The following is a 24,656-nucleotide window of genomic DNA, read 5'->3' as shown; positions in this document are numbered from 1 at the left end:
AAAAACATCTAAAGCCTCACAGTCTACACAGACACATAGAACTGATTCCAGGTGTTACACAAAATCATTTCACATCAGAAAGATTTTCTTTTTCCTTCCAAATCCAGTCCCCTCACAATTCTGGCTTTCGAAATTTTCATCTTATAATTCACTATATTTGTCATCATTATATTTCTCAAAGTCTCCTCTTTCATTATCACTTTCATAAAATAAATTACTTATTTCTGACATTTTGGGACAGTCTACCACAAACAAGAATCACTGAAGCACTGGAAAAAATGTCCTCTTACAAGTCTTATAAATCACTCTTGCTATGAACAGGAATGTACATGTTTTAATTTTGTAGCAGTTTGAATGACGAATTATACTCCTCATCCATAACTTAGGCAAAACAGGTGTATGATAAAACTTGGTTGGCAAATGTACTACAGAGGTTAACTAGAAATACCATTTTTTTTTTCTTTGATGCACAGAATACTTAAGAGAAATTCTATAAAAAATGCAGACCATTTAAACATAACAGGTGATTCATAAACCTTTCAATATATATGCTTACAATGGTGCTGAATAGATGATTCTAGACTCCTAAATTTCAAATGGTTACAGTAAAAGTCCCTCTTCACAAACAAAAACAAAACAAAAACAAAAACAAAAAAAAAAAAAAAAAAAAAAAACTTTCCTAAAGAAGAGAGAACTATCACTGTCCTTAAAATCAATAGAGTTTATTATGCCAAATAAAGGTATAATAAACCTTAAAATCTTTGTTGCCTAATTTAAAGGACTGTTTTGTTTTTTTTTTTTTTTTAATGAGCATGGTTGCTTGAAGAATGTTTATGTGCATGGTTACCAGAGTTTAGCACATTCCATAAATTTGGTGACTTCTACAAAGGTGGCTGCAAAAATACCAAAATTCCACCACAGAATTTTTAGATTTTTGTTCCATAATAATAAAAAATAAATATGAGATTAAACCCTTACAGCCCAATCCCATCAATTACACAGGCTGAATTCAGATTTTTATTTAGGTGCTATTCTATTTTGCACTCTGATGTATTTCTCATCGAGACACACCAAGTTCATAATTTAATTTGGTACCTTCTGATTATCCACACCACCACCAAAAAGTCCAAAAAAGTATTAATGACACAACCAATATCAATATATATACACACAGACAAACACATCCTATAAATTATAACTTACTGTTCTTACATTACATAAAATTTTGTTGTTCAAGAACTTGCATTTTGTTACAACTCTAGAATATTTTGAAATAATTAAAAAGACAAGTTTTTTAAATAAAAAATTGCCTAGATAAGTTACAATTTATTTCAATTATTATGTACACCAATCTCAGCAGTGTTTGTGCTGGATTTAAGTTTGAAAGTCCTTTTCTCGACTTAAAAAGCTGTATTTTAATTTATATCAAGCAGCTTGAAGTGCTTTTAGTTTAATATATATGAACAGTTTCAATATAGCCCATCTTCAAAATGTAGCGAATTTTTTTGGAACCAAAGTGCATCAAATACTGTATTTTGAAAAACGGTTACTATCAAGATTTCCGATGAAACTCTGTATTTCAAAAATGACCACCATCTTGTTTTCATTTGAAATCGTAGATAATAGAAATAAATTTATGACTATTATACATAATTTTAAGAGAAAAAATATTAAGGAATGATAATCGTGAAAAGGATGCTTCTTGCATCTCTAATTCAATGACTTTCTGAATAACCTGCATGATATCTTACATTTCTCACAACAAACTATCCTTCAATAACCACAATTCATCAAAAATCCTCTAAAAATTTCATACTGTCTGGTTACTTCATATATAAAATATCTGTTTGGAATGCCCGGCTTTCCAAGACTTTTACACACTTGTTTGAAAACTCCCACCTTAAATTTTCCTTCAAGATTTCCTAATACCTAATTACAATATCACTAACAGCAAGTTTAGAGCAACCCTTAACTAAATGCAAAAATCTCACAAAGTAGCCAGAAATCTTATCTCCAAAACAGTATTCTGCACTATGTCTGAGCATTAAATAATCTCTGATAATAGTGTTGAGAATTTTGTATTTAGATAGTTCATTAGAGTAGAATTATAACTAAAATTGTTGTATTTCCCCATAGAAGGCAGCGTGAGGCAAATTTTAAGAGAAAAATATATTTAAGAGAAAATCCGAAAAAGTCCCGACGAGTCCGGATTAACGACTTTTGACTGTATAATAGAACACTAAATTAGTACAATTCAATGTGTAGCCCCTGAGTGTCTAGGCCTAACTGCCACCATTCCACTACACTGAGGAATATCTTATATAAAGTTACTGGTGTAATTTCAGCTGCTGCAGCTATAATTCACCGTTTTAATTGTTCAATGCTGCCAGTCTTCATTCAATGCACTTTGAACTTGACAAAACCCCACACGAAAAAGTCTAGGTGACTTAAGCCTGGTGATTGTGGAGCATAAAGCCATTGAGAGCCATGACCAATCCACCTACCTATCAGGAAAAGTTTCATCAAGATAATTATGCACAATAATGGCAAATGGGGGAGATGCCCCATCCTGTTGGTAGACAACAGTGTCAATAATGCCATCTGATACTAGCTGTGGCTCAAGATATTGTTACAATATATCCAGATAAATTTCTCCAGTGATGGTCCTTGCTGCAAACATGAAAGGTCCACAGAGCTTAGTTATTTCAATCTAGACATTAACTTTAGATGTGAATCTCTGAAATTCATATAACACACTTGGTTGTTCATCAGCCATCATTTGACAATTATGTCTATTAACATGGCAGCTGAGATGGAATGCGGTTTTGTCAATAAAGAGAACATTCTCTATTAACTTCTTATTATCCACAGCTTCCAACAAATTATAACACATGGCTTGGTGAGCTGCATAGTTTTCGGGTTTCAAGCTTATGCACAGTTTGAATGTGGTAGGCATCCTTGATGGCATAGTTTTCCACACAGTAGTATGAAAAATAACGAATTCACGGCTGAGTCTTCATGCAGATGCCTGGGGACTACGTATAATCACTTTTTGTACACTTTGCTCAACTTGTGGCATTATCGAAGGTTTCCCAGAATAGTCTTTATCTTTAACACTACCAGTTCACCTGAATTTATTTATGAAGGTTTTAATAGCTGCTTTGGTAGGGGCTTGTTTTCTGAATTTGAGGGCGAAGTCCTCCTGCACCTGTTGATACGTTAACCCATGTGTACGGGAATAAACAATGGCTATTCTTTCCTCTGTTAAAAGCATTATTTCAGATCACCTCCAAAGAAATTGGAATTAGAATTATTTCCCAAAAATGTATAGATACTTTATAAACACCTTGTATACAGGCAATATTATCAATACTATATAGATATATATGAGAGGGCTTTAAATTAAGTAATGGCAACATAGGTATAAATTAATTTTTAATGAACTTACAAGTACAATTGCATTATATTCCTTCTATGTAATGACCAGTAAAGCTTATAACCTTTTGCCAAATGTCGGGAAGCCATTGTAGACCAGTGGCAAGGTGTTGATTGTTGATGTTAGCGACCAAGCGTCCTACTGTGCGGAGTACAGATTAAACGTCATGAAATGAGTGACCTCGGAGGGGTTTCTTCAACTTTGAAAACAGATCGATGTCATAAGGACTCATGTCAGGTGAGTAGGGAGGGTGCTCCAGGATTTCGCACTGCCACCATCGCAAAAGGAGAGTGACATTGTTTGCGACACGGTAACGAGTGTTGTCATGCAATACGATAGGGAAATTGTTGTGCAATAAATGTGGACATTTGCGGCGCATAGCCGGACGCAGATGGTGCTGTAGAAATCGGCAATAGTAATTTACGTTGACAGTTTGTCCTTCAGGTACAGCATGTGTAAGAATTACACCATCCCAGTCATATGCCATAATCAGCATAACCTTCACCCGACTGGGTTCCTGTCGAAATTTCTGTGGATGTGGCGACCCTTGGTGAAGCCATTCATTTGATCGACGCTTTAATTCAGGCTCATAGGCTTGTGCCCATGTCTCATCAATGGCGACAATACGTTGCAGAAATGGATCTCCTTCATTGCTGTATCTCTCCAAGTGGGTGCCAGCCAGTGCATACCAGTGCTATTTCTGTACTTTGGTTAGTCAATGTGGAACCCAGGGGGAAGCAATTTTCCTCATGTTGAGAGATTTCTTCATCATGAGCTACACTGTTTGATGACTCAGACCAACCTCTAAGGATAATTCTCGGACAGTCCATCGGCGGTCTATGGTACTTGACTTGTGTCAAATGGAAGGAGAGTGACAGCGTGCAACAGCGCCCTTTTACTCTGCAGCAGATAAAAGAATATCTGGAACAACAAAAGGATGATAAGAAGAATTGAGATGGTAAAATGGGATATTTCACTTAGCCCCATCAGTTGGTGAAGAAAGATGTAAAGAATGAAAATAGACAAGCAATGTGAAAAAAGTTGGATCAGTACTTCAAAAAACAGTCTATGGTAAGGAGACCGCAGGATGTCAATTTGATCTTGAGGAATGGAGTTCCTGGCCTGTGCATTGCAAATGTGCAGTCTCATTCCTACCCGAATGAAATGCTTGAACACATCGTGCTACTGTCCTATACGGTAAAGCATTTGTGCCACAGGCTTCTACTAATCATCAATAGCATTCTGTTGCATTTTTGCCACGGACAACCTCGATTTTAAGCCACGACCACTGATCACCTTTTGAAAACATACTTTAGAGCGATGGAAACAAAACTCCTCACTTTAACGCCACACAACAACTACCCTTCTAAGCAGATCGACTGTGTTTTGCACTCTACACATCGACAACCGCACCACCTCACCGCTCCCATATCCTATTTACGTATGCCCGCCCTTCTACGAGTTTCAAGGTTAACTTTACACTATTTAATTTACAACCCCCATATATATACACACACAGTAGAAAGTCTGATATCCAAAATCGTAGGGACTTCGGCAATTCAAGATTTTTGGATTTTAGATTATCAGTTTCAGTTAGTGAGATGGCATGTAGTCATCGCAATATTAGAACTATTCAGGTCATTTAAAAAAAAGCTAACTCTCTTCCCCAAAAAGGCCAAAGCTGGTGTAACTAGTGTGGTTGCAACCAGGGCTGTGGAGTCAGTAGGGAAAATGACCGACTCCGACTAAGATTCCCGGAATTTTAAAGACTTCGATTCTGACTCGAACTCCCTCATATATATATACAAACATATACGCATGGATTACAGCTTATTTTTTTAATATAAAAGAAGTAATAGATGCTACAGAAAAAAAAAAAAATTGATGGCATAGCAAATTATTTATGTTAACATTTATTATGAAATGGGAAAACTAGCGTTAGTTATTTCTAAGAAACAGTATAACTTCGGCAAGATCTTCTTTATTGGAGGGACATAAATCCGATTTGATGAACTTCAGAGCTGAGAAGAGTCTTTCCATACTAACTTGGGTAGGAGGAAGAGCTGTTACTGTTAAGCTACTTCTTTTAACTTTTCAGGATAGATTTTTTATAAGTTCTAAAACAGGTGTCTTGCAAGAGTAATTCTATTTCTCTATTTCTTCAAAGGCCATGTAGAAACCTTGTTTGTATTTTTTCATTTTTATATCTAAAGGCTCCTGCTTCTTTATTTTATTCGCTTTGCCTTCGCAATATTATCCAAAAATATTTCTAAAAATCTAATTCATTGCTGGAAGTGTATGATAGACTCAGTTGCAATGTCTGCAGTTTGACTGTCCTAATTCGAATTCTCCAATTGTTCCAAGAATAATTTCATTCTTAATGAAAGTTCATAGATGGCTTTCTTTGTGGTTTTAATTTGTTTGTCGTCTAAAATTTGGTATTTCGCATCTACATATATTGAAGCCAGCAAAGATCTATTGTCTCATTTCTTCATTGAAGAAATAATTCCTTCTGAAATAAGCCCTCCATTTCAGAAAGAACAAACATCACATTCTTCCATTCTCGCCTCCTGTCAATTCTTCAGCTTTTTCATGGCTATATACGGTGTAGAAAGAAGAGTTTCCAATTCCGCAAGATCATCCCATAGTATTTCTGTTAGTGAAACATCAGGGTTATCTATACCTTCTAAAAACATTTTTAATTCTAACAACCTCTTTATCATTAAATATGTACTTCCTTATCGCATTGCTTGATCAATAATTGCTCCTTTTCCTGCTCGCTTTCTAAGAATGGCAGCAATTTTGGGAGTTCTTGCTGCTATTGCTACTTACCTAAGTTTACCAGTGAGATTTATAACTAAATGAATCAGTTTAATCACTAATGGCAAATATCACATTCCTCCTCCCTTCGCATTATTATGTCTGTTCTGTTTATGTTATTATGTCCCTTCCTGTTATATTTATTTATTAATATGTCAATAAAATAGAAAATAATTATTTATTAATGTATATAGTCCCTAAAAATAATAACTCAGCTTGTCATTAATTTTTTAATTCATTTTAATTTCATTTCAAATTCAAACTTTCTAATAAAAACTGGAGTCGGAGTCGACCTGTTTTTAGCAACTCCAGCTCCGACTTCTTTCATCTCAAAATCTGCCCGAATCCAATTCCGACTCCACAGCCCTGGCTGCAACTGATGAAAAAATTTTAGAATTTAGAACAGCACCAAGCAGGAAAAATTAAAGCTGGCTGAATTTTTTTTATTTAGGAAAGGCACTGGGCAGTTGAATTTAGAAGAAGTAAAACTTCCTGAATTTAGGAAGCATACAATCCAGCAGAATTTAGGATCCAGGTGGAAAAATGATCGAGCTCCCCCCTCCCAACCACTCTTGCGCTTAAAGTGTGATCATCAATACATCAGAGAGTGCACTGTTACAGCTATGCTGCGACTCCTTACTCAGCAGATGTTTAAATGTGACATGTGGAAGTCTCAGTTAGTCCTGAGAAGTATTGAATTAAAGGTAAACCTACCTCCTTTTGTTATAGTATCCATACTTAAGATTTAAAAAAGCAAAATTTTTATCATTTTATTTACTTTTTGTTTCATGGTTCGGAGGTCCGAATATTAGATCATACCAGATATTGGATATCCAGATTTCATACAGGCTGTCCAGAATTGTTTCCAATTACAAATACTCACAAAGTATAAAATATGATACATAGAGTAATACTTTTTATGTTAAACTGCATGCAACATATTCAAGCTTTGGTATACATATTTCATTTATTAGATTACAGTGGTTGTTATGACTTTGCTGCTGTCGCGCTGTCCGAGACCATGAAAGATGTTGACTACCTGAAACATCATTTTCACTGATGAGGCCACATTTCATTTGAATAGTAGTGTCAACTGACACAAAGCTAGATTCTGGGGGTACAAGAATCCTAACACTTGTGTTTCAGACCTTCAGAGACAGCCTTAAGATGAATGTGTGGTTCATGCACAATAAAAATCACAGAACCGTTTTTCTTCAGTGAAAAAAAGATCACAATTAATACCTATCTTGATATGTTACAGTTATTTGTTCTGTTCAGAACATTCTGGACTTAATTTTCCAACAAGATGGATCAACTACGTCATCTCATTGGGGATTAGATGCTCATGCCTATCTGGATACAACATTTCTGGAAAGATGGATCATGTGTGTTGGTCTCATAAACTGGCCTTCATGACCAACACTGGATTTCTTCCTTTGGGGTTATGTCAAGGACAGGGTTCAGTAGATACCGGTGTATGACATCACTACATTAAGGTGCGAAATTACTGGAGTCATAACATCCATTCCTGATGTAATGTTGACCAAAAATCGTCTGGATATCCTTCAGGCAATGAAAGAATCACATATAGAAATTTATTAATTGTGTACACAAAACTTGAATATGTTACATGCAATTCAAGATAAAATGTGAGTGTATATATGTCATATTTTATGCTTTATGAATATTTGTAAACAGGGAAAGAATGCTGAGTTCCTATACTTTGTATTACACATACACGTAATAGCCCATGAAGTACGCAAAATGCACTTTTATCACAACACATGTATGCACATAGCGTCTCAACAAACAGCGTGTCACTTTTCTAGACATTTTCAGGAGTTTAACTGCAGATTGTAGTTCTTCCGGTTAATCTTTGAATTATGGTAACTTGGCGATTTTTTGGCGACCAACCCTGCTACAGCAACCTGCTAGTTTTTGTTTGGACGCTATTTTGGTTTCACGGAGTAAAGGCATTTTTTTTTTTTAAACTCAAAATTTTTTTCCAACAATCTGCTAGCCGAATTATGCTTATGCTAGAACTTTTATGGAACAAAAGTGTTTAATCATGGCAAATATTAGGTGCGAAATTGGGAGAAAGTGCATAATCGCAAACTGCTTGCCACGTTTTTAAGAATTGCACATACACGGTATCATCCACGTACACGTCGACCTATTTTCACTTAAAAAAAAAATCCCAGAATTGCACAAAAATGGCATTGTGCACACTCTTGACTTTATCTATGTACACTGCTAAAGTCCTAGCTAGTAACCTTTATTGCTTTACCAAAATGTCGCCAAACTACCTGTTACCATATTCCAAAGATTAGCCGTTCTTCCTACAAGAATTTCGTTTAGCACAGCAGTGGATGAATACTGCAGTTTTTGTTGTTCTCAAGAAAACCTTGGGACTTAATTTTCTGCACTAGCTGGCCATAATGTAGCTTTTTAACGGTATTATAAACCCTTTTTGACTTTAGTGCCAAGGTTATGCACAATGCTGAAGTTGCAAACAATGCCAAGTTTGTGTAATTCTGTTTTTGTTTGTTTTTTAGGTGAAAAACCAATTGTTGTGTAATGGGAAGAACAGAGCACCAAATATCGAGAACTGTATGTACATTATAAGGAAAAAGAACAACAAAAAAAAAAAAAAGTAAACACTGGTTGCATTGTTTGAAAGTTGCTTATGCAAACGTTTCTCTCCAAAGTCGGCAAAAAATTCGCAAATGCTATCCGAAGTCACCATTGACTTTACAACTTTTCGATAGGAATACAGATAATCAGAATGTAAATTTAATTACAAAGATTAAATTTTGCATTCTCTGAATATTTATTGCGCAACACCTAATTGGCACATTTCCTATGAAACTTCATTACGTTCCACCTTATACATGTTGAAATATACATGACTCCCTTTAACTGTCCTTTAATTTTGCAGACAAGCGTAGTTTTTCAAACTTCCTTAATTGTAATTTCGGGGAAAGTGCACAATCGCCCACTGCTTGGCGGGTTTTTAAGGATTGCATATACTCAGTATCCATGTACACATCGACCTATTTTCACTTAAAAACATCCCAGAATTGCACAAAAATGGCATTGTGCACTCCCTTGACTTTATCCATGCACACATCGACCTATTTTCACTTAAAAAGTCAAAGAAAATTGGCAAAAATCCAATTCTTCTTACTCTTGTAAAAAGCGCCCAACAAATAAGTGGGCGATTCTGCACTTTAGCCGTAATTTCTTCAATTAAAAAAATGAAAACTTCTGTAATGGACTTCATAAAATTATAGAAGTATGCCTTTATTTTTAGAAAAATTTCAAAAGAACAAAAAATTCCAACACAAAAAAATCACCCAGTGTTACAACGCCAATGAATATTTCATACACTACACAATTTTAGCAGCATGAAAGTGATGATGCATAATGATGATATATAAAAGAAATTGAAAATAAATGAGGGATGATAAAAATGTGAGTGAGTGAATAATCAAGAATAATTGTTTTTTGAAATATTACTTACTTTCATATGTTGTGCCATCTGACATCCTTACAATTTATGATTTAAGTCACTAAACATCAAATCAAAGTTGATGAGACACCCTTAAGGCAGATAGCCCTCGAGTGCTTTGCCGTAATCTAATAAACCAAATCAAAGTTGATGAGAAGTAACATAAGTAAAACCGACGTTTAAGACTTCTACTGGAAGGAATTTTAAAAAATATCCATTTTACTTTATATGCAGTAATAACACAGAAACTATTCAATTCCAGATATGGATCATAAGATAAAACATAAATGCTGCTATCCAGTTAAACATAAGGTACAAGCCATCGTATTTTTCTTCATTTTAATTAATAAACAGTGCAAGTCATTAATCTCACTTTTAAAAATCTAATAAATTGCTGTGAATGCAGCTAGGTTTGTAAGCAGCAGTTTCGAATATAAATGCTTAAAGAATTTTTAAGTTAAATGCTAAACACGTGCAGTTACCACATATCTCTTCAAACGAAAAAAAATTACTATGATATCTGATCTGCTATGTGATTAGCAAACATGTCACTGAATTTCGCGAAGACCTCAAAAACCGCATGCTGTTCAAAGTGTCTGTTGAAATGTAAGCCTCGATTAAGCTATAAATGCCGTACAATAGACCATTTGGCTTTGATATTCAGCCCAAAACCACCATTAAAGAGTTAATGCAAGTTCAAGGTTAACATTTTTATCAAGATATAACACTTCATCGCCATTCTTGTGACGCCGCAAGTAACATCATGCGTACATTCGTAAACATCACAGATTTCGCGGAGAAATTACATCTTGGGTTTCAAAAATGTACGTTGATTATTTGTTAAATATAATTTGATGGTGAAAATTCACAATTTGTGGTAAAATAGTCAAAACATAAAATGAAAGATTGTCTTTATTTCTTAATTTTGTAAAACATGATAAAAAAATAAGTAAATTGCATACAATAATAAGATTTCCAATTTGTAATCCTAATTAAAAAATACACAAAAACTGCTGTAATAATATGCTGAATAATTTGAATTTACGACAAAGAACCAACATTTTAAGAAATTGTCTTAAACATGTGCTTTTTTTTTCCTTACTCATCGACTCTTTTTGAAAAACTATATTGACACCTATTTGAGCTTTGCTGAGAATGTGTGTGGACAGGAGAGTAGGCTTTCTGATTCTAAACTAATAGAATAATAATAATTATAATAATTATAATAATAATAATAATTTAAGATAATTTGTCTCTCTTCTTCTAAGTACTAAATTATATCCAGTTCACCTAGGGCAGTGTATCCAAGACTCATCTTTAATTTCCGTACGTTTTAATTTTTGTAAGATGGCAACAAAAAAAGACTGTTCGAAAAATAAACATTCATTGGAACCAAGGAGGTTACCTCCTTGATTGGAGCCAAGGTCCGTAGAAAGAAAAGGTTAGCTCACTTGGGGTAAACAGACGAAAATGCGTTCTCGCCGTCTATTTGGCTGTGACGTCACTGAAGTTCTCTCCCCTCAGATCAACAGAGATTTTCGCATTAAGCTGAACGTAAGCTTATGAGCGACTGTGAAAACTCATTAGTTCTTTTTTTTTTTTTTTTTTCGCTCTCAAATATAATTAAATTTATATAGTATAATGGTTGGTACACACTGCGCGATTGCATTATGCACCAATAATGCAGGCAAAATAAAAAATAATCAGCAAAATGTATCATTTCATAGGTATAGAAACTTATAGTGTGTTTTGATTTGATTTAATGTTTAAATAGTGGTGATATAAGCTCATTTTGAATTTTCGGGTTACTTAAATTAATTGATTCATTAATACAGTCAAAAGTCGTTAATTCGGACACCCATAATCCGAAATGATCTATAATCCGGACCTCAAAGCTAAAATCTTTCTGCGCATGCGCCGCATTGACGCATGCGCATAGGCGTTTTACTCGTGTGCCCAAGACATTTACGACTGCGCATATGCGTCTGCGCAAGCGCAGAATACGTTTTCGAGGTGCGCGTTTAATGTATAGCGGACGGTATAAGCTAACATTATCTAATTATCTATTTCAGTTAATGTTGATGATTGCGTCGTTCCTTAATCTTCGAATTGGATCCGGCTTATTATTTTTTGCAGACTGTAAGAGCAATTTTTATAAAAAGTAAGCTTGAACTTTCGTTTATGTCAAATGCTGGAGCTCCCAAAGGATCTAGAAAACGAAAGTATGTTTCGATGTCCATCAAACAAAAAACGAATTGCTACAAAAAATGGATAAAGGTATATCCTTTGTTTATCTAACCGTTCCGAAATCTGTTTATCAATTTCACACTGCTCTACGCGGGGCGGACGTCGCGGCGCGAAATGAACTGGAAGTTGATCTGTCAGCACTATCGTTATCTTCAGGGCAGATGTTTTTATTTTATTCGGCTTATAATTCCTTACTAAATGTAGTATTTAATATCGATGTACTCCGTCTATATGATTTAAATCAAATTCCTCGTCATTATAAATATCACGAATACAAATCAAATAGTTTTCTGGTTGCAATTTTCTAATTTCGGCTATGCGTAAGGTATGCTTTACGCATGCGCGCGTTGAAAGAAATGTTTAATAAAGTAAACAAATAAATATTAAGCTTCTTTTTTGTAAATTTTGATACCCTTTAGATCATAATTGCTCATTATTTTATAAATTACGGTTTCATATTTTTAATTTTATAATTTCTGCATGCCATCTTACCAGATTTAAACTGATGATCTATAATCCGGAAAAATCGATAATCCGGAATCGCCGAAGTCCCGACGAGTCCGGATTAAAGACTTTTGACTGTATATGTAGAACTTCTATGCATTGTATTAGGTATATTTAAATGCCAACGGTCTTCAATATTGTTGTGAATTGTGACAAATGCATATAAATATAAAGCATTACTTATCAACTAACAACATTTTTACTACTGAAGCAACTCCCAGCTATGGCTGCATAATGTTGAACAGAAATGTTTAGGGATACATATATCTCCATGGAAGCCATGACCAGGGTCTGAAGTGGCAGACCAGACAGCAGCTACTGGATTATTTAAAAAAAAAGTTACATGGGCATACAAGTCCTAGTTTTTATGCATATCATTTTAGATTTTACGATCAGAGTTTTTATGGAGGTAAAAAGCATCAAAACATGTCATATACTGCAAGAAATACAGTATTACATAGCATATAATTATATAACACTTTCAGTAATTCAATGTAAACAAAAATACCATAAGCTTAGAAATGCATAATAAAGAAAACACTATATCATGAATAACAGGGAAATTTAAATCTATGTTAGCTTATTACAATTTGACTAGATCACATTAAGTTAATGCGATACTAAAGATACAGTATGGCATTGATTGAAATTACAGTGGTTATAAATGCATCTATGGGTAAAATCAAAATTCACAAAATACAGCGAGTTCAAGTGTGTGTAAGTACAAATCTATTAAAGATAAATAGTTCTAGTAATCTGCATGTTTTACCCCGATGCATACAAGGGTGTCCATCGAAGGAATGGAGGCTTTTGTGAAGGCCTTTTTAAGAGAAACTGCCTTTTATTCCTATAACACATGAAGAAAAACATGAAAACTCCCATTCAGCCAGCCCATTCATCAGGATATGAACCTGGGTTGACCTACCAGTGTTAGCAAGTTAACACTGGTACTATATATGTACAAACAGCATTATACTAATGCAATTTGTAATATTATAAATACCATTATTATATGTACAGAAACTTTACACTTGAGTTTGAATATATTAAATGCAAGTGATGCTATGTACATAAATGCACTGAGTGTTTAAAAAAAATAATTGTAAACATTGTGTACCATTAGTATAGTATCAGGTAGTCATAGTTCTTTGTGTTTAGGCCTTTCTCATTTTATAATAATCAAAGTACACGGTAACATGTAGACTATAGCTATACTTGAGTGTTGTTAAACTGAATGTAAATAAAAATATGTAGAGTACAGATAGATATAAATAATATTACATAAAATACACACAGTACCAAATATGCTTAAATAGTTTTAAATAATGAAATGTTAACATAAATTATAATATACTCAGGACTCATCATATTTTGATTTTTTATTTTTAGATTCCCTAAGGATCCTATAATGCGAAAGAAGTGGATTACATTGTGTCATCGAGCAGATAAGTTCAATCCCAGTACAAGTTACATTTGCTCTGATCATTTTCTTGTTACGGATTTTGAGCGAGATATGAGAAATGAGTTACTGGGACTTCCAGTGAGAAGAACATTAGTACAAAATGCATTTCCTTCTCTAAAGATTAAGCCAGAGAGATGCCATGGCTAATGAACGCTGACAAAGGATGCAACTAAAGGAACAAAAAGAAGTGTGTATATGTTTGATAATTATGTATTTCAAAATATCTCAACAGAGATCTTCAGATAAAATTTATGTATTTGTGAAATTATTTATTATTGTAAATGAAACCTTTTAAAATATTTTTCTTGTAATTTTAATGCATAGGTCCAGAAAAGGTGTCTTGAAAATGCAATGCAGTTTGCTGAATCTACTAGCAGTGCTGCTTCCTCAGGTGAAAGAATTGAGCCACTTCCAACTGAATTAAACCCAGAACCTGATTACAGGCAGTTGTGTCATGAGCTCCAGCAACGCTGCATAAAAGTAGAAACAGAATTAGCATTGAAAAATATTGAGTTGGAAAATCTTAGGAAAACTCAAACACTTGAAAAAAGAGAAAAACCAAAGCTAAAATCTGTTATTGAAGAATTAAACTCTTGCAAAATGCAGCTTAAAAAAGCTGACAAATTATCCAAATCCAGACTCAGTAGTCTTAGAGAGGAAGCAAATAAGACACTGCAAACAATTTTCACTGAGAACCAAATTAAGATTCTTACTGGTAAACAAAAGTATGTTCATTGGACTAATGATGAAATATCAAATGCATTCACCTTAAGATACCTGAGTAGGAAGGCATACATTTTTGTCAGGAATAAACTGCAGTACCCACTGCCAGGTTTGTTGAAGTCCAGTTTCTTAAATTTTATATTGAGAATTGTTTTTTAGTTCTAATCATTCTTCCTTAATATTTTAAAATCAGCAACTAAATGCAAACCTTATCAATTGTGAGTTATTAGCTAATCATATATTAATGGTATTTTAATACTGATATAAAATAAAAAATATTTTCCTCACTGCTGCAAAATGAATTATATATAAAAATGTAATAGCATATGATAGGGTTTTTTTTATAATTTTCCAGGTGTGAGCTCCTTGAGAAGATGGGCAAGAACAATCGAAATGAGGCATGGTTTGCTATCAAGCATTCTTCGTATTATGGAAGTTGCTGGTGAAAATCTGGACAATTTTCAAAGGCTGACAGTTTTGTCATTTGATGAAATTAAAGTTGAAAAAACTTTAGAATATGATGAAATAAATGATAAAATTGTTGGGCCTTTTTCACAAATGCAAATTGTAATGGCACGTGGATTAAATGGTAAATGGAAACAGCCAGTTTTTGTTGATTTTGATCAAAAAATGACCCAACAGATATTAAATAATATCATATCTGCTTTGAATGACATAAATTACAAAGTTGTGGCATGTGCTAGTGATTGTGGAGGTGGGAACCTGGGTCTAGTTAAAGACCTTGGACTTACATACGAAAACACACAGTTTCAGTTGCCAGGCATAGCTTGGAATATAGTATATTTTCCAGATGCTCCACATCTACTAAAACTTATACGTAACTGGTTACTAGACACTGGTTTTATTTTAGGAAATGGTCAGAAAGTATCCAGAGAGCCATTAGATGTTTTAGTTGATGTGACTTCATCGGAATTAAATATATGCCATAAAATAAATAATTCCCATATTAATTGTGAAGGCGACAGTCAACGTCAAAACGTTAAAATGGCTGCACAGCTCTTATCACGCAATACAGCAAAGGCCTTGCTTCATTTACATCCTGGCACAGATAAAGAACTGTGTAAAAATACAGCGTATTTCATTCAGCTTGTTAATGACTGGTTTGAAATTATGAATGTATACCACCCAGCTACGGGCATGACATCTCCATCATTTAAATTAGGCTATGGCCAGGATTTGGAAACTCAAAATAAGTTCTTAAATGAGTTTTATGACATAATTAAAAACATGAGATGCATTACTAAGGCTAGATTACAAATATTTCGGAAAGGTATTCTAATGTCAATAAGTGCACTTAAATGTCTTTTAGCAAATGTAAAAGAATTTAGTATGGCATACATTTTAACTTAATTTAAAGCTGAATCAGGATGCACTGGAAAATTTATTTTCACAAATTAGAAGTCGGGGAGGGCTTAATGACCATCCGTCTCCTCTTAACGCTTTGTATCGACTTCGAATGATTATTTTGGGAAAGAATACTGGTCTTGTGCATGCAAATACAAATACTGAATACACAAACCAGGAAGAATTTATTTTAGCATCTGCATTTAAATCAGCAAACATTGAAACTGAAGATGAAGGAGCAGAAGAATCAGAAAATTAAATAGCATATCTGATTTTCATGAATCTAGTGAAACAGATACTGCAAGTGAAACATTATCATCTCCAACAAATGAATCATCACCAGTGGCTGAAACATCTGAAGATGCTTTAATGTATCTAGCTGGATGGATTGCTAAAAAATTTAAAATCAAGTATCCTGATATTGGGCAGATAGCTGGCAGTCAAGTAACAGACCATGACTATGCACCACCACCTTGGATTATTCATTTGTCCTACGGTGGCTTGACTATGCCATCACAAAATTTTAAACATAAAATTTTGCGCTTAGAAATGCTGTTAAAGAAATTGTGGAAGGATGAAATTCCTAAATGTAAAGTTATACAGAGCACAGTAAGAAAATTAGTTGAGAAAATGGAAGGAGAAGGTTTAGGAAGAGATGTAATTGAAGCATTTGTAAAGCAGAGAATGTTCATTAGAATGAAATATAAAAATATGAATGAAAAAATTTAAAATTGAAGCAAAAATTTAAGAAATTATCAGAATTTAGGAAATGTATAATTTACGAATATAGAAAAGTTTAAAAAACAAATATGCCAAAATTCTTGTAAAATATAAAATTTCATTTTCCATCTGTACTTAAACTTTGTAATGATTTGTACTATAAATGAATAATGTAACTTAAGCAAATATTTTATTTATTATATTTTTAAAATATGCATTCCTTGACTATACAGTGCATCATGATATATTTCATATTTCATTTATAAAATTAAGATCCATATTTACTAAGATTTTGTTGAATGTAGTGTTTAAAATTTAGTACCAATTTTGACTTTTGCATTTAATTATATAAATTTACCAGCAAAATGTGCAAAATATATTTGTTGGTATCTACAAATGTAATCATTATGTCTGTGGTGATATTGTATACAGGTCATCATACTAAATAAACATCCATCCTTTTTCCACGTGTTCACAGAAAGTACAATGACAGTCAAATGATGTTAATATAAATTGCATAATGTTTTAATGAGTGCATTTATCTGTGTATGAATAATATTTGTCCCCAACTAAACTGATAAACTCTAATTTTTTTTTAATTCATAGAATGTATAAACTGAATATGTTAAATGGAATGTATAAACTAAATATGTTAAATGAAATGTAATATTTAAGTTATTATATAAAAAATTTCTTTTTTAATACCAAAACAAACACATACAGCATTTAGTCCTATTAATATCTAGGATTTATTTCCCTGAAATAAAAAATGAAGATAACAATTCAGAAAATGACTACATGCTTCATTTCGTTATTATTTTTACACATTAAATAATCCATAAGTGAAATAAATATAGAAACCTAAAAGATAAAATTCTAAATATACAGTATTAATAACAAAAAATAATACAGGATATGTAAATATTCTTTGAATATCTTTTACTTATATTTTTAATATAAAAAGTTAACATCTTCTATCTGAATACTTTTGGAAAATTTTATTTTTTATGCTTGCTAAAAAGTAAAATTCAAAGGATTAAATGTAGTCTCAATTTTTATATAGAATTACATGATGCAGTTGCTGAATTTAATGCTCATTAAGTATTACACTTAATCAGCATTACACTTAATGATTAAGTATTACACTTAATCAGCATATTCATAAGTATGCAGATTAAGTATTACACTTCCTTTCAGTTATAGCTTGAGTAGTTCATTTGTCCATGTTTCTTGTTGCTGCTTTACATCAAGAAATTACAAACATGCTTTAGAATCTAGTGACTTATAATTTTATGCAATTTCTTTTTTATCTATTAAAATTAATCATATATTACAGGAAAAGCTTATGCGAGTTAATCTGAAAAAAAAAAAAAAAAAAAAATGCCACAAGTAAACTAAGATTTCTAAATGAAACAAGTACTGCAGAAACAAATGGACCCAAAGTAGGCTTTAGCAAATTAAAATAAATTTAAATTTCAGCCAAATTATATTCCAAACATTAGGGATAAGTTTGTACAGTTTTATAGAATAAATGTTCGTAATTTGAACTTCTTCTATTGCAACATTTAAACATCACTACGTATTTTCCAGTTTTTGTGAAATGTGGGTTTTCAGTCTGTTGTAGCTAAAATGAGTAACGGTATAAACAGCTGAATCTTGAATAGCAAATTTTGTAAGGAAGTTTGAAAGACTTTCAATGAAACAATAAATTACTGAGAGATTGGTTTGGTTTGGTTTATTTAATTATGGCAAAGCACACTAGGGCTATCTGCCTAACGGGAGGGATGCCTTCGTGGAGGACTTTCTAAGGGAAACTGGCTGAATTACTGAGAGAACGTTTCGTAATTAAGACTTATTCTACACAGTAAAGAATATTTTAGGTAGTTAAGTTTCGACTCCAAATATTCGAATTTTTACTTTTCCGATGAAAAACAGAAAATATTTTCAAAAGGAAATACGAAACTACTATTAGGAGATGCTACAGTGAACTTCAGTGACGTCACAGCCGAACGAGTCGCTGGCTTTTCGTTTGTTTACTCCGAGTGAGCTAACCTGTTCTTTCTACGGACCTTGCATTGGAACATCGTTTTCAAAAAAGGCTTTTCATCATTTGTTCCAATCCTATTTCCTCGTTAGTAAAATAGTTTAAAGAAGTTGTTCTTTATGGTATATTAATAATTCTTTAGATTTTATTCAACGGACTTCAAGTCATTACGCTGTTCATTGGTTATTTTCCTACCATGCGAAAAGATCTCGATACGAGAGCGACGTAGAAAGCGACTCTTTCTCGCTCGACAGCTTCTAAACGCAAGATCATGAAATGGTATATTATCAAGGACTTGTTTCGACCGAATCTTTAAGGCTTTCACCGAACAAAAGAGTTAAGGTTGTGAAAACCAGTATGGTAACCACCCGATCTTCGTTGTCCGTATCACATTAAATATTCTTACTATATTCATCAAGAACTTTAATAAGACATAATCCGCATTAAAATTTATTTTTATTTCAAGACTTCAGGTATGCCTACTACTGCTCGACAGCCAGTCTGTGTTCTTTTGCGCTTCTCGGAAAACATCTCTTTGGTGTTGCCGTATTTATCGTCAGCAACACGGGCGCAGGGCGCGCTCCTTATTGCTATCACCACAGAGCTCCCCCAATTCCTTGGGTGACAACTCAATGGAATGACATCAAATTATGAAATCTTTCAGAGGATCCGGACTGTCGAGGGTTGCCCCCCCCCTTAAGAACAAAATTATAATATAAAATTAGAAGATATCATAATACGATTCAAAATATGACAAGATTATAATTCACATGTATAAAAATGAAATAACAATAAGTATGTTACAAAGGAAATTTAAAAAAAAAAAAAAAAAAATGTAATGTAAGACAAGTTTCTGTGAGAAACGAACGTGTCTTCCCGATCTTGTAACATTTTCTGCCATAGAGAGTTCAGTAGTAGATTATTCTGTTGAACTTGCTTAACTCTATTCGATTTTAACTCAGGCAAATCCGAGTCCAAAAGCGAATAGGCTGTTTCTACACAGTCTGCAGATACAGTAGATTTAACGCCGCTTTTTTCAATTGTAAACGTTTTGTCCATTCTGGTAAAGATTTCTTGTGACCATGTATGGTTGGCCCAGCGGTGGTTTTACTCGATCGATACGTAAGTATACATGTGTACAAGATTTTTAAGATAGAATTTAAGTAATACTTATTTTCAACAATGTGAAGTTGTCGCTATTTGGTTGAATTGTTACATTCTATGCTAGATAGTAGCGATGAATTGAGTGTCACATGGAGATATCTTAGACGGCATTATCATATCACTAGGCAGCATGAGAGTTACGTTTTACACATCAGTTCTGCATATCCTCCTTAATGACTAACCGAATACCAAGCGGAATAACTTGGAGTGTTTCAGTCCAGTTATTAGTCCTGTGAGCCTTGATTTTAAATGTCGATGAAATTTTTCAACAATCGACGTTTGATAGTGAATGATAGGCTGTTGTTGTAATTCTGCTGTACCCAAAATGCGTGTAATTTCTGCAAACATTGGGGATCTCATTTGAGAATCTTGGTCTGTTATTAATCACCTATCAATAGCCAAGGCGAGATATCAATGTGTTAAAAACAGCTGTGCAGAGAATTTTCATTTTCATATCGGGATTTCAGGACAAAAGACGGTAACGGGCCAATAATATCCATGTGGGTTACCAAAAAACGGGCTTCAGAAAGTGTCCAGTGCTGCTTAAGTGTGCCTGGTTATTTTCGATCTCTCCAAGATTTACAGGATTTCACCCAATTTTTGATATGACGTTTCTTATTGGGCATAACATATACATAACAAGAACAAATGAGTTTCGTAGTTGCTGCAATTCCTAGATGTGATAGATTATGCAGATGATTTAAAAGAAGTCTGCGAAAGGAATTCGGAACAAATGGTCAAAACACTTCTATAGAGATGTGACAAAGAATACTACTATCGGTGCCAATACGGGCCATATTGGCACATATTGAATTCCAGCTTTAAAGAAGATTTATTGTTTTTGAAAAGATTTTGATCTCCGGATCACGCTGTCGAGCTTTGAAATTATTTTTAAAATCGAAAAATGGAGATTTTGTTATGCAAACAATTTTGCTTCTCGAGCACATGCCTAATATCTATAGAATACCGAGAAATAAAATCTAAATATCGTAATAGCCGAGGTGAAGATTTGTAGTAATTCTGCTTAACAGCGTATATTAACGGTTTCTGATCCGTACAAATTTGGAATTTTCGGACTTCTAACATGTATGGGGATTTCTTAGTCACAGAATAATTAGAAAATATCCCCTGTCGTGGGCGGACCATTTCTGTTGATTCTTATTGAATTTCATAGAAGAAAATGCTATAGGTTCCCATGTTGTTTTCAGACAACTGCCTATTGCGACGTCTGAAGCATCTACACAGATGCTTAACTTGGATCCAGAAATAGGGTGTCTCTAGTCTGAGCAAGGGCATTTCTCGCAGCAATAAAGGCTTCTTCAACATTTTCGTGCCAGTTTAACTACGTGGATGAATCCTAAACACAAGAACGAGATTTCTTTTATTGATATGTCCATCTAACGATTCTTTTTTAAGGAGAAAGAATGTTTGCAGCTTTAGGTACAAAACACATGTAAAAGTTAAACATTCCAGAATATCCGTGAAGCTGAGTAAAGGTGGTAGGTTGAGGGAAATCTAAAATACATTTTGACTTTGTTAGGAAGAAGTTCAATTCCGTTTTCATTAAGGTGGAAACCTAAGAAATCAATAGATGTTTGACAAAAGGTGCATTTTGAAGCATTTATGCAAAGTCATATTCCTGAAATTTTGAAAATAAGAATTTCAGATGCCTGCAGTGTTCCTCGGAATCTTTAGTCTATGAAGAAACCTTTCACAAAAGCATAAACAATTTCTAATTAATGATTGATTTCTTCTATGAAGCGTTGAAAAGTTGCGAATGTGTGCCGAATGTCACAAGGGTACTTTTGAATAAATCGAATGGTGAGCGTATGACCGGTTTTATGAATATTGTCGGGATTAATAGGTACTTGATGTACGCCTTAATAAGGTCAACATGCGCAGTGGCTAATCGCACCGACGGTGCGAATAGCTAACAGGCTATTCACACCACCTACGTTCGCGCATGCGCACAAGCAGCCCAGGTACCAGCATTTTACGCCGATTTCCGTAAGGCAGGCGGTAGTGAGAGCGAAGGTCTTTTAACCCTAACTCAGCAACAGAGAGGGTTGTTAATAGTTCACCAGCAAGAGAATAATTTGCAAGTAATAATTATCAGTTACAAAGACGAGATCAATATGAAATGTTTAGATAAAATAGGTATTTAATCATGGTTCTATTCCAAGCGAGGACGTGTAATAAGTTACAAAATCTTTAATTTATTGACAAAAGGGCTACAGAAATTACTTAAATTCTTTTATTTAACAGAGGAATTTTTATGCAAGCTTAGACCCTATTCTTATAGCATAGGACTGTCAGAATTTATTATTCAATAAGAAAACTTACTGAAAATGATAATATTCTTATATATTCATCACTTTTTCAGTATCCACACAGGTTTATAAGTTCAAATGCCATATTTCAAAATCAAAGTTATTTATGAAATAAAACCTTACAAAATCTGATAAATCATTTGTGTGTGCAAATTTTTAAATCTAAATCTCTTACATTAAATTATTTCTGTCTTTTAAATTACATCCCATTATTTATTTCAATTTAATTGATTAATGTGTTTGTGCTAATATTTCAAAGTACTTTGAAGCACTTTTTGTGTCCTGAAAATGCCAAGTATTTCCATAAAAATAATAAGCAGGCATACAGAATATTATTTAATAGTTCATATAATCGCTTTTAACTTATTTCATATCTTAATTTTCTACACAGAAATCCGCTGTCTAATTTTTAGTATCTTTTATCGGACGAAGTTTTCAAAGAGGAATGAATTAAAGCAAGGATGTCAAACTTGCGGCCCGCGGGCCGCATGCGGCCCACAACAAATATTTTTGCGGCCCGGCCAATATATCGGCAAATAATAATATATAATAATAAAATAACATATCGACGAAGAAAAAAAAATGAAATGTTTACTGCTAAGTAATTAACGATAATTTATTCAGTGTTGTTAGATTACTCACAGTGAGCTGACACACACGCTACTTAAATTACAAATGCGTGTGAGTAGCTTGCGTTCAGCTACCTTCGGCTTTTGGGGGACATGTGCATTCAGAACTTGTACGCATTCCCCGATAGCCGAATGTGGCCGAACTCATGGTCTCAGTTTTCCAATCCTAGTTTTGTACGATATATTGGTGCATGCACTTTGCTTTATTATTAATTATTACTTAATTAATATTGTTACGGATTTCATAGTTATTTATTTATTTAGTTTTTTTTTATTTAGAATTGTAATTAGATTTGCTTCACGTTGCCTTAGCAACGCAGACGATTTTTGAAAAGACAGCTGCGTTTGGAAGGTTAAAAATAGAACAGCGCGTGCATTTAATACCTAATAAATAAATATCTCGTAATTGCTGTTGCCATCCACAAAAATCCAGATATTTATAGATGTTTCCAGTATATTCGAGAAATTAATTATAAAGCTTATAAAAGCCGAGAACAAACAACTCATCTCAGTAGTAGCTGTAGTTCTAGCGAACTTTGTTTACTTAATGCTGTGATTGATTTGTAGCGATTTCGCTGTGAGATAGAATTAGTTTCTCTGTTTTGAATTGATTTTTGCTAAACGTTTGACATTTTGTGATATTGTTAGAATATTTTTGAAGAAATATTTCGGCATTTTAATTTATCTCTTGTGGAAGGAATAAATTTTTATTAACTTTTTAACGTTAACCGTGTTTATTCCAGCCCTTTGTATTCAGTATGTCTATATCAAAACGAAGTGGTAGTAAAATTAAACGAAAAATCGCTGACGAACATAGAATATTCCAAGTAAAATGGGAATTAGAATACTTTTGCTGTGAAATAAAAGATAAAATAATCTGCTTGACATGTAATAATACTATTAATGTACCAAAGTTATATAATATTAAACGTCATTACGAACAACACAAATCGAAATATAACAATTACGAAGGATTAATGAGAGAAGAAAAGTTGAAAGAGCTCAAGTTAGGAGTGAAAAAGCAACAGTCCATGTTTAGTAAAGTATTGCAAGAAAGTGAAGCGGCGGTACATGCAAGCTACGTCTTGTCCGAGTTGATAGCTAAACATTCGAAGCCTTTTACTGACGGTGATTTCATCAAGGAATGCCTAATGAAAGTTGGAGAAATTGTTTGTCCTGGACATGTGAAGGCTTTTCAATCAATTTCATTGTCTCGAAATACAGTTGCGGAAAGAGTTACTGATTTAGTCGCGAATTTAAGTGATCAGATCAAAGCAAAATCATCTAGTTTCGAAAGTTTCTCCATTGCCTGTGACGAGAGCACGGACATTAGTGGCAAAGCTCAATTAGCAGTGTTTCTTCGTTCTTGTGACAAGAATTTTAACATTTTTGAGGAATTACTGGAACTAATACCGATGCCTGGTACTACCACAGGAGAAGATATATTTACTTGTGTTTTTGGACTTTTGCAGAAATACAATCTACCGTTGGCAAAATTAAATTCTGTAGCTACAGATGGCGCTCCATCAATGACCGGGAAAAACAAGGGCTTCGTAGCATTACTAAGAAAAAAACTTAGTGAAATTCACGGTTCAAATATTCATCATATGCATTGTATTATACATCAAGAAGTTCTATGCACGAAAGTAATAAATATGGAGAATGTTTTGTCATATATAAAAAAAGTTATAAATTTTATAA

The 24,656-nt window shown here is 33.6% G+C and overlaps 1 protein-coding gene across 1 annotated transcript in view; it reads right to left on the bottom strand.

Moving 5' to 3' along the window:
• SCAP (SREBP cleavage activating protein) overlaps positions 1-10,547 on the bottom strand; it is a 112,059-nt gene extending 101,512 nt beyond the window's left edge. Inside the window, exon 1 of the mRNA XM_035351342.2 lies at positions 9,780-10,547. The gene's annotated coding sequence lies outside the window, so the exon portion shown is untranslated. The remainder of the gene's footprint in view (positions 1-9,779) is intronic.
• Positions 10,548-24,656: the final 14,109 nt, after the last annotated feature.

This window comes from Stegodyphus dumicola, chromosome 2 (assembly GCF_044657685.1).
Source record: "Stegodyphus dumicola isolate Sdum_Otavi_A_Nest chromosome 2, ASM4465768v1".
Lineage (NCBI taxonomy): Eukaryota > Metazoa > Arthropoda > Arachnida > Araneae > Eresidae > Stegodyphus > Stegodyphus dumicola.
This window is presented reverse-complemented; position numbering and strand designations above follow the sequence as displayed.